Consider the following 10,699-nt stretch of genomic DNA (forward strand, 5'->3'; position numbering starts at 1 on the left):
CTTCCGCTGACTGAATTGAATCTGGCCAACATAAATGCTGGAGGGATGATTAAATGCACAGAAGCATTTAATAAAGACTGCATTTGAAAATGATCGTTTTCTGATCTTCTCAAGACAATGATTCACCTCTTTGAATGTTTCTTTAGGACTGTGAATAGGTTATCGAAATGGATTGAGCATATTTTTATCCAAGTTCTTGTTGATATTGCCAATACAGTTGTTTTTAGTTTGTTACGGAATTACTCCCAATTGAGAAAGGTAGTTAAAAAAAAAAAAGCAAACAATAAAAACAGAACAAAACAAAACCGAAACAAAAAACCACTAACCAAAGCATAATCAATTGGAAAGAATTTTGATTAATTCTTTTATTTTTCTTCTGAGAGACACAGAAAATAATAAGAAAGGGAAAGTGGGGAGGGCCACTCATCAAAAAAAAAAATGTTTTAAGAAATGCACTGGCTTCTATTTTAGGAAGGTTTACATTGACACTGCTAACACAGACAGATGAAGGAAGAGGAAATGTGGCTCATTAGTTGGTATTTTTTGAAAGGCTGATTGATAATATTTTCATGTATTTGAGATAATCAAGGACAGAAGGCAATGTCACAGGATGTGAGTTACTCCCCATCCGGTAGGGAGTGCAGTTGATAAATGGATGCCTGTTTTCTGCTGGTCATCGATGACCCTCCACACAGCCCTTGCTCTTTCTTCCTCTGACCCTTTCACATGATTTTGACTCCTTATTGGTGGGGTCTTTTCCTAAGATTCTTCTGCTGATAATCTAATCACGCTGTACTCACACAAAAGAGAGTGCTAGAAATAGGTACTCCTGGGTATGACACAGCCTTTTTCCTCCTTTGAAGGGGTAATGACCTTGTCCAAGACAGCTTTTATCAAGTCATAGTGTTTTTATACAAGTTGTCAGTGGTCCTCCTTTCTCAGATTCTAGAGGGAAAAAAATCTATGTTACCAAGCTCAGCTAGGAAATTCATTGCATTTCACTCTATACTGATGGTGGTTTTTCCGAGCCTCAGTTAGGCCCATTTTTATGGATGAGGTGAGGTAAGAAGTTGGGCAGTGAACTGTCACAGCTTATGTCATTTATTATTTTGCTTTTTTTAAAAAATAAAACTAGTATTTTTTTTTCTGGGTTATAAAAGTAATGATTCTGACTCTTGAAAATATAGGTGAAACATAAAGGATAAACTTAAAATCCCACTAAATATCACTGTTATTAAATTTTGGAGTCTTTCTTTCCATATCTTATTTTCTGAAAACAACAATATAAATACTGACAAAGTTTCAGTATATGTGTATTTATGTGTGTGTGTATATATACACATATATAATCTATATAATACATATATGTAATTTCTATTACGAGATTGGGATCATGCTTTACATACAATTTTGTAACCTGCTTGTTTTTACTTAGCATTATGAGGTGGCATTTCTTGATGTCTTTAAATATATCACAAAAACATAATTTCTAAAAGAGTTCGCAATATATGACTGCATCATAATTTATTTAACTGGTCTCCTACTGGTCAACATTTCAGTTTTTTTTTTTTAAATAGTTTTGCCATTATAAAGCAATGATAAAAAGTCTTTAGGTAAATCTTATGTTCTCACTTTCATCTCTTAGAGTAGATTTTAGAAGGATGACTACTGAGCCAAGTGTAGAAGCACTTCTGGATGGAGATATACATATATATATGTATATATACATATAATCTTTACCAGGTTCCTTTGAGAAAGATGGTTGCAATTTAAAAATTCCACCTGTGGTATATGAGAGATCTATTAGCACTGCGTGTGTGTGTGTGTGTGTGTGTGTGTGAACATACTTCTACATATAGACAAAAATGAGATACATAAAAAGATATGGTATCTGATTTTTTTTTAATTAAAAAAAATCCCCCTCAGCTTTACTGAGATATAATTAACATAGAACTGAGAGTGGCTGATATTAACTTGTATATTTTATAGCTAGTAAGGTTGAGTACTTTTACACAGATAATTGGATAGATCAAATAATCAGCTATTGACCTGAATTATATTAATTTCTCCAGCAGGTTTGTGGAGATGTTAAGATAAGATTTGTATACTTTTTTTTGTCTTTATAGTTCTTCTTACAGCTGCTGATATAAAACTAGTTTTGTACATTCAGGAGTAGGTACTCCTGAATACATATATTAAGAGGAAATATAAATCATAGAATTATTGTGGTATTTATGAGCTAATCAGATCATACAAGCAAAGCACAGAGCAGCAGAAGGAGAAGAACAGCCTAAAGCTAGTAAAGAAATAATTGTGTCGTTGGAGCACTCAAGACTAAATGATAAATGTGAGGAGAAAATTAATAATAATAATAATAGCCTAAATTTAATTTTTATTATCCTGTTCCAATGAATCCAGATGCCATTGTGAGGTAGGCAGCTTCTATATACATAACCATCCAGGAAACTTAGAACACAGCAGTTAAGAGCACGGGCTTTGCATCCAGGGCTGGCTTTGGGCCAGGTATTCTACTTATTCCCAAATGACCTTGGGCAAAGATTGCTTAGTCTCTCTTAGCTTCAATTCCATCAGCTGCAATATGAGGATACTAATACCTACTTCACTATATTGTTGTGTGGTGAAAAGAGAATTTATGTAAGCCCTTAGTACAGAGTCTGATACATAATAGGAGCCTGATAAATAGTAGCTGTAACTGTCATTACCTAGGTGCATAAAACGTCATCTGCTGCCAGTATCTTGTGCTAAGGTCACTGTGCTGTGTCTCCGCATCATTCCTGGATGGTAAAGTGACGGTGAAGTAGGTCTAATTTCTCCTCTTCATTAATGAATTTAGCCATGTGGCCTGTTAGCTGGTTTAATTCACCATTCGCCCCCATTATGTTTCAAGTGATGCTGTCTTTCTGAACCCAGAAGGCAACAAAAATGACCAACTAGAGGAAATGCAATAGGAAGACCACCCACCTACCCAGATACCACTACACACCTATTCAAATGGGATTAAAAAAGACTTACCGTACCAAATGTTGGTGAAGATGTGGAAGAAATGGAGCTTGCACATACTCCTGATGTACGATCAAGAAATGGTTTACCAGTCTACAGCCATGCTGCCTTGAACAAGACCGATCTCATCTGATCTCGGAAGCTAAGCAGGGTCGGGCCTGGTTAGTACTTGGATGGGAGACCACCTAGGAAGACCAGGTGCTGCAGGCTTAAAAACTAAGGGATTGTCAGCTGACAAGGTCCTTGCAAACTGTGAGGTCAACCAAGGGTTGCCTCACCTAAAAAAAAAAAAAAAAAGTTTACCCTGGAAAACAATTGAGCAGTTTCTTAAAAAGTTAAAAATATACCTACCATATGAGCCAATATTCCACTTCTAGAATTTCACCCAAGAACAAAGGAAATATATGTTCATATAAAGACTTGTACATAAATGTTCATAGGAGCTTGTTGGTTATAGCTCCAAACTAGACACAACCCAAATGTTCACCAACAGATGAAAGGATAATCAAATTTCAGTATCTCTGTACAATGGAATATACTCAGCAATAAAAAAGGAAGGAAGTATTGATACACAAAATGATATGGATGAACGTCAAGATAATTATACTGAATGAAAGAAATCAGAGCTAAAAAAAAAGTGTACACTGATTCAAATGATACACTTTAAATATGCTCTCTATACTGTATGTCAATTATATCTCAATACGGCTGTCTAAAAAGGTCCAGTCAATCATTTGACCTCCAAGAGACAAAACACACCTATCTGAATATTAGATACATTACACTAAGTGAAGGGATTTGCCCAAAGGAAGTAAAGGACAGAGTTGATAATAAGGAAATTTATGAAGGACACATAATTTCAATGCCAATATCCATTTGTTTTCTTTACTCATGTTTTTGCCCCTCTGGCTTCATTAGCACTGTCCTTTCATGGAAAAGAGCTAATACCCAGTCAGTCCTTCCCGATGCCACAGGAAAGGGCTGGGGTCCTAGAGATGCTTCTGACCAAGGACAGACCCACCCTAGAGTCCGAGTGGGAGCCCAGAGCTGTGCTGGCTCCTCTGCAGCCCTTCAGCTCACGCCAGTCTCCCTCCTTCATGGCTTGATGGACAAGGAATCTTGTTGCCATGGTAACTTCCAGCAGCCATTTCAGGCTATAGGAAACATTCCCTAAGGCTCCTCTCCATCTGTGTGTCCTTGGCGACTTTCCCACCTTGGTGAAGTAGGTGGGGAACCACTTTCTCCAGGGATCTCCCCCAGCTCACTGATGGTAGGAATGGGCAGGGGAACTGTGTTGCCATGGCAGCTACTCCTGTAGTTCTTCCATTAGAAGAAAGTCTGGCTCAAGGGATCGGCCAGGTGCTCCCAATGGCAAAGTTAGCAAGGAACTGCATTATCTTAATGGTTTCCACTCAGTCTTTCCAAGAGGGTGGGGGTTGGATTTGTGGGGTGGCTGCTGGGGGATGGGCGGGGAGTTTGGCTGAAGAGTCTTGTTCCCAGGGACCTCACTGCCATGGCAACATCCCCAATGACACGGACCCAGGAAGTTTTCTCACCAGTTAATCCCCAGTGCCACCTTTCCAGTCTGTTCTTGTTCCTCTCTGCAGGATTCTGCTGGCTTCTCCTCTCTTAATTCTTGAGATCACAATGATTATGGCACTCCCCTGCTGTCCGCCAGAATTCCACACAAAAAAATTCCAGTTTGGAAAACAGGCAGGTATTGTAGGCAAAACAATGGGGATGAAGGGGAACCAGAAGAAAAAATAATCGTGGGAAAGTCGAACCAATTCTATACGTTGTACCTGTGTTTTTCCATGTGAGGGCACCCTTTCCCTTCAGCCCACGGATTATTTTCCATTTCCGGACCTGGAGGCTTTCATGGGACAAAGGTAGCTTTGTCTAAACACCTGCGTTTGAATCCTGTTTCAAGCTAGTCCTACAGGAGAGTCAGATACCCTTTCTGGATGTCCATTTTCTTATGTGCAGAACGAAAAAGTAAAGTCTTCCTTGCAGAACTTGATAATTTTGGTAATTTGCACTCTCATGGAATATTCTTAATTGGTTGGTTTGTTTAATTATTCATTTAATGAATGAATTGTGGAGCTCATTCTAATACTTCCTTTAAGGCAGGTTACACAACCTACAGGAGTGTCATTTTCCTCATCTGTACAATGGGATAACCACGGTCTCGAAGCATGGTTTTGAGGATTCCATGAAGTTCTGATTATAAATGTATACAGCAGTGCCGGGCAGAATACCTGCTCTATTAACAGTAATTATTTTTATCTATTGCATATTGCATATTCTTCTAGGTTTCTCCTTGGACGTCTTTAATCATGCTGCTGTGACTCACATTTCCCCCTGTATGCTCTCTAGAACATTTAAAGCAGCGGTCCCCAACATTTTGGCACCGGCGACTAGTGTTCCTATGAAAATCTAATTCCTGATGATCTGAGGTGGAGCTGAGGTGGTGATGTTAGGGCTGGGGAGTGGTTGCAAATACAGATGAAGCTTTGCTCGCTGTCCTGCTGCTCACCTCCTGCTGTGTGACCCGGTTCCTCACAGACCATGGACAGGTACCGGTCCATGGCCTGGGGGTTGGGGACCCCTGCTATAAAGGCTGAGAACAATCAAAGAAGAGCGGGGCCATCAAGGCCCCCCTGCGGATAGTGACTATGTCCAGGACCAGAAGTTATTTGACATGACCAGAGAGGCTGTAATATTCTTCGACTCCCTTTACACTCAGCAGAGGGTCAGCAAATTTGGACCTGAAGTAGGCGGAGATGGTTTCAGGGATCTCTCCCTTGGTTGCCTCTTCTTCCCTTCTTTGAGCCTTTCTGTCCACACTGACCGCGGGTCGATAACCCCGGGACTCTCACCCAGGCCTGCCTTCCCTCAAGTGATGCCACCAACTCTCAGACCTTCTCTGGGTCCTTCCTTCCTCTAAGCTCACCTGACCCTCTGTCGGCTACTCCTTTCAAGTACAACTCAGTGTTCAGCAGTCTAATCAATAATTTATAGATAAGACATTAAAGAGTAATGAACACTTAAAACACTGCCCCTCCCAGAAAATATTTTTGCAGTTCAACCGGAGCTTTCAAAGGCTTCACTTCTAACCCCTCTGTAAAAGCTTTCATATCTACATCAGCCTGCAGTGATTGCACCCTTCGCTCCCTGAACTACCACTAAGCTTTGAGAATTTTAGATTTGACTGTGCTTCAATTATTTCACGTGCTAGTCTGTCCTCCCCCGTGAGATTTCTCAAGGGCAGGACATATTTTTATGCTCCTTGATATACCCTACTCTGACCAGCAGTGTTGGGCATAGACGCTCAGTAAAAAAATTACAATTGGTTTATAATGATGAGAGTTTCCTCAGCCAGAAAAATGTCTTCTAACACGTAGCATTTCATTGGGAAAGTTGAATTCTCCTCAACTCTTGATCAATTCTAAAAACAACTATTTTGAGGGTTCTGTCTCTATCTCCTTCTTTCTAAACAACCACACGAGGATGATTATTTAAATGAGGGTGTCATTTCAAGTGGAGTAACTTTAAGAAAGTTCTTATAATGGCTTTGTATAAATTTATATCCATAGAGGCACTTATGGACCTGCAAATATATTTTATTCAAACTGTCCAATTATTTCTGATAAACCTCTCGATATCTTAGTTCCAGGAAGTCCAAGTTTAAAATAGCTCCTATTAAGGGAAGTGATGCATAATGGAATTGCATCTTCCTTATTGATTAGATATTTTTAAGATGTGCCTTTTGTTCAAAACCAAAGGACAGAAATATAAGAAAAATGTACTCTAAAATAGTTATCAGAGAAAAATAGCAGGTAAAGGAAAAACAAATGTTAAAATTAGCTACGTTATCTCAGTTTGTAAAAGTTTTTTGTTTTGTTTTGTTTTGTTTTTCTCTCTCACTCTTAGTGATGGGAGGAAGAGAGCTCCTCAGACACAGGGCCCTTCAGAAAAAGGCTGCTGACCTCTGGTTCCCCTGGCATAAATTAAGGAAATGTTAATAATATTACACAAGGTGTTTATCAACTGTTATAAGGATGTATAAGGGTAGAGCTGTTCTCAAAGGTAACATTTAATGCATCAGTTTCTTTTTTTCTGCGGACAAATTAAAATGCCCTTTAAAAGGCAGTGCATTAGCTCACAAGGGTCAAAGTAACATCCTTTGTAATGCCAGGGAGCCTGGCTTTCTTCTGAGAGTTGTTTGCATAATTGAGTTGTGCTCAGTCACACCATTGGATGAAAGCAGATGAAGAGGACTTCAGGATTAGTGTCCCTTCAGGAAGTCACTAGAGGAAGAGTGGGGCACCTGAGGTCATCATGTGGGGATAGAGACTGGAAGGGAAGATACATGGCCCCTGGTTGCCCTAGTCCCCATGTACAGAATATGTAGGTGGGGTAGGACATGTAGTGGGTGCTGTGGTCAGTCACTCAGACCTCCAGCCCCCATTCAGCACCCTGGTTTCCAGAAGCATTGGCTATTGAGAGTTCACTATTGAGTTCTTCCCAAGCCATTTTCAATAGCTTAAGAGAACTGCCTTGCCCAAGGCCAGCCCCTCTCTCTGGGTGCAGGTGTATCCAATGCCTTGTTGATAAAAAAAACCCAGTCCCCTAACTCATTTCGAGCTGTGAAGGGACATTCAGCTCTACTGCTCCCTGTACAATGATGGCTGAAGCCTGCACTGCAGTTCAACCATCCTGCCCCCAACCCTACTTCCTTCCCTTTGTCATGAGTGTTGATCCCAAGAGGATTCTCCACAAACTTTCTCACACAAATCTGCACGTTGGAGTCCATTTCCTGGAGCACTTAAACTAAGGTAGAACATTTTTTAAAAATTTTCTGTCAGAGACATTTACCTTGGATCATACAAACCTAGGATCCTAAAACTTGTTAGGGCAACATTAACTAATTGACAGAGAAGGAAATGAGACGCAGAGAGATTAAAGAACTGAGTCTGCACTGTAGATATCATGTGATGGACAGGTCTGGAATCCAGCTGAGATGACTCCCAAACCAGAGTTCTTACCCCCCCCAGTGTGGCTATCCTGATGGCTCCATGATGAGAGGCAGCGACTGATAAGCAGGTGGCAATTGTCTTGCTCCCTTGAGAGAAGAGAGTGATGAGAGATATTGAGCCGATGAAGGAACTGCCCATTTCTGGAAAGGTGTTCATATTTGTGCTGAGAAGGGGCTGCAAGGACGTGTATTGATTCCATTGCTGCTGACCTTCCAACCATTTTTTTTTCTTTTGATTTCGAGGGGTCTATGTTATGAAATAGGTAATAAATGTCACAGAGATGAATGAGTAGCTAAAGAATCCTCAGGCTTCTGAAGCTCAGCTGGTCCCACAATAACAATCTTGGCAAGGGCCTGGTGCCAGTGAAACAATCCTGAGCTCGGGCAGTCTGCAGTTAGTATGTGTACAAAGCATTCCAATGACAACATTCTTAGTGTTTACAGGATCATTCTTACAAACTGCTTTACAGACACCAATTTATTTCCACAGATATCACTCACCATATTATTGCCTTCCTTTAGTGAATGAGTCTGAACCTTTCCAGTCTGGGGTCTACCTGTGGTGAATTTGTTGCTTTCTTTTCTGGCAAAATCCCCCCTTCCCGCTCTCTAACGCAGTGCTATGGGTGGAGTCGACTCTTGACCACCCCTACCCTCAGCCAAAGTGGGGGGGGAAGTCCTGACTGACCTACATCAGTCAATATAATAATCGCATTCTTGTTGCCATGGTGACTTAGAGATTACTTTCCTATTTCTAAACCCGACATTGCCCTCCTCTCGGTGATTGGTTCCAAAGGGTATGAAAAATGGAAACTAAGTTGGGTCGATTAGAGCGGAAGACTTTTGGTGGTTGGAGAAATAAAAGTTCCCTCTCCTCCCCAATGGTGCGATGTGGACACTGGAGTCCGGAGACTGGTGGATGCATCTATCTGTCTTGTCGTAAAGGGGTCCAGCTTGAGGATGAAGCCAGCACACAGAGGAAGTCCTGATCAAACAGCATCTGAATTTCACGCCATCTCTGGACTTTTCAACGATGCATGCAATATAATTTTTAAATTTCCTGTAGAGTTTGAGTTGGGTTCTCCGTTTCTTGTAATCCAACACACGATACTTGGTGTGCTTCCTGTAGAGGCTGCTTCCTCTACATGGGCCCCTCTCCTAAGTAGTCCTCCTCTGGACCACCCCCAAGGAAGCACACTTTCAAATGGGAAATAAAACTCGTGCCAAGAGGAAGTCAAAAGACTAGTTCAAAGAGCCTCCATCTGTGAATTTTACCCAATGGTTTTGGCTCAATTTAACCTGGTGCTCAGGGCTTCAAGTTGTAGGTCATATAGGTTGGCCTGTCTAAATACTGAGCTTTTCTAAGTCGTTTGTAGTATCTGTGAGAGCAGGGGCAATGTATTATATGATTTGAAGGCAGTCCTACAGTGCTGAATAAAATGTTTTGTACAAGTGCTCAGAAAATGAGAGATGAATCCAAGTAAATTTGACTCCTATTGCTGCCATCAGCACAACTTCTAGAAGTTAGGGAGAAAGGACACTCCATAACACTGTCAAATTTTGGGATATAAAGTAAATTCCCTTGGCCAGACCCCTCCTCTGTTATGTCACCTAGCACAGTGTCTGGCTCAGAGCAGGCAGTCAAATATTTGCTGAATAAATTCACTTTGAATTTGTAACAAGACTCAACTGGTCACTTAACAATTTTGAAAAATTCTACTTTCCATTCTCTAAAAATTCAATTTTATACCTTAACCTTTCTCTCTCTTAACACATCTCTCTTACAAACTAATTCTCAGCGAATAACTTTGGGTCAAAAGTGACCAAAAAAGAAAGTGAATCTCTTTAGTATTTCTACCAGCAAATCCTTCCACCTCCCTCTATCTGCACTCACTTATTCATTCATATGACAGATATTTATTGAGCTTTTACAGCAGGCAGGCCCTGTGCATTCAGAGGCAAAAAAGACAGATCAAGTCCCTTCCTTGTATATTCTAGTGGGGAGAGTGGTTACAAATAAATCAAATAAACAAAAAGTGTACTTTCATATAGTGATTATGTACTATGAAGAAAATATATCGGGATAGAGACCAGACAGGGACTGGGGTGTGTGTGTGTGTGTGTGTGTGTGTGTGTGTGTGTGTGTGTGTGTGTGTGAGATTGAGGGCAGTCAAAGAAAGCCTCTTTGAAGAAGTAGTATTTAAGCAGGGTTCTGAATAATAAGGAAAAGCCAAATTAAGATTTGGGAGAACACCACTCTGGCAGAGGGAATAGTAAATATGAAGATTCTAAGGTGGAACAGATGTGGTTTGGCCTGGAAGAGCAAGGACACTAGAGCATAGTGTGACAGGAGCAGTAGAAGGTGAGGTCCATGGATTGGGCAGGGAGGTGGTGGTCTCACAAATCTCTGCTTTCCCTTCGCAGGAAAATGGACCATTATCTCCCACTTGAAGCCTTCTTCTCTGTTGGTATCTGTGACACTTACTGCTGCCTGCTTTCCTTCTTGCCTTCCTGGCTGCTCCATCTCAGTCTTCTTTGCTGACGCCTCCTTATTTACTAAACCTCTTAATGTCAGAGTGGACCAGAACTCATTCCTTGGATCTGTTCTGTTCTCTCCACTTTTCCTTCCCTTCCCTTCCC

General features: G+C 40.8%; 1 pseudogene; it reads left to right on the top strand.

Moving 5' to 3' along the window:
- Window positions 1-3,112: 3,112 nt before the first annotated feature.
- On the top strand, window positions 3,113-3,231 carry LOC112475739 (annotated as a pseudogene).
- The last annotated feature ends 7,468 nt before the right edge of the window (window positions 3,232-10,699 follow it).

Source organism: Pteropus alecto, unplaced genomic scaffold (assembly GCF_000325575.1).
Source record: "Pteropus alecto unplaced genomic scaffold, ASM32557v1 scaffold11, whole genome shotgun sequence".
Classification (NCBI taxonomy): Eukaryota; Metazoa; Chordata; class Mammalia; order Chiroptera; family Pteropodidae; genus Pteropus; species Pteropus alecto.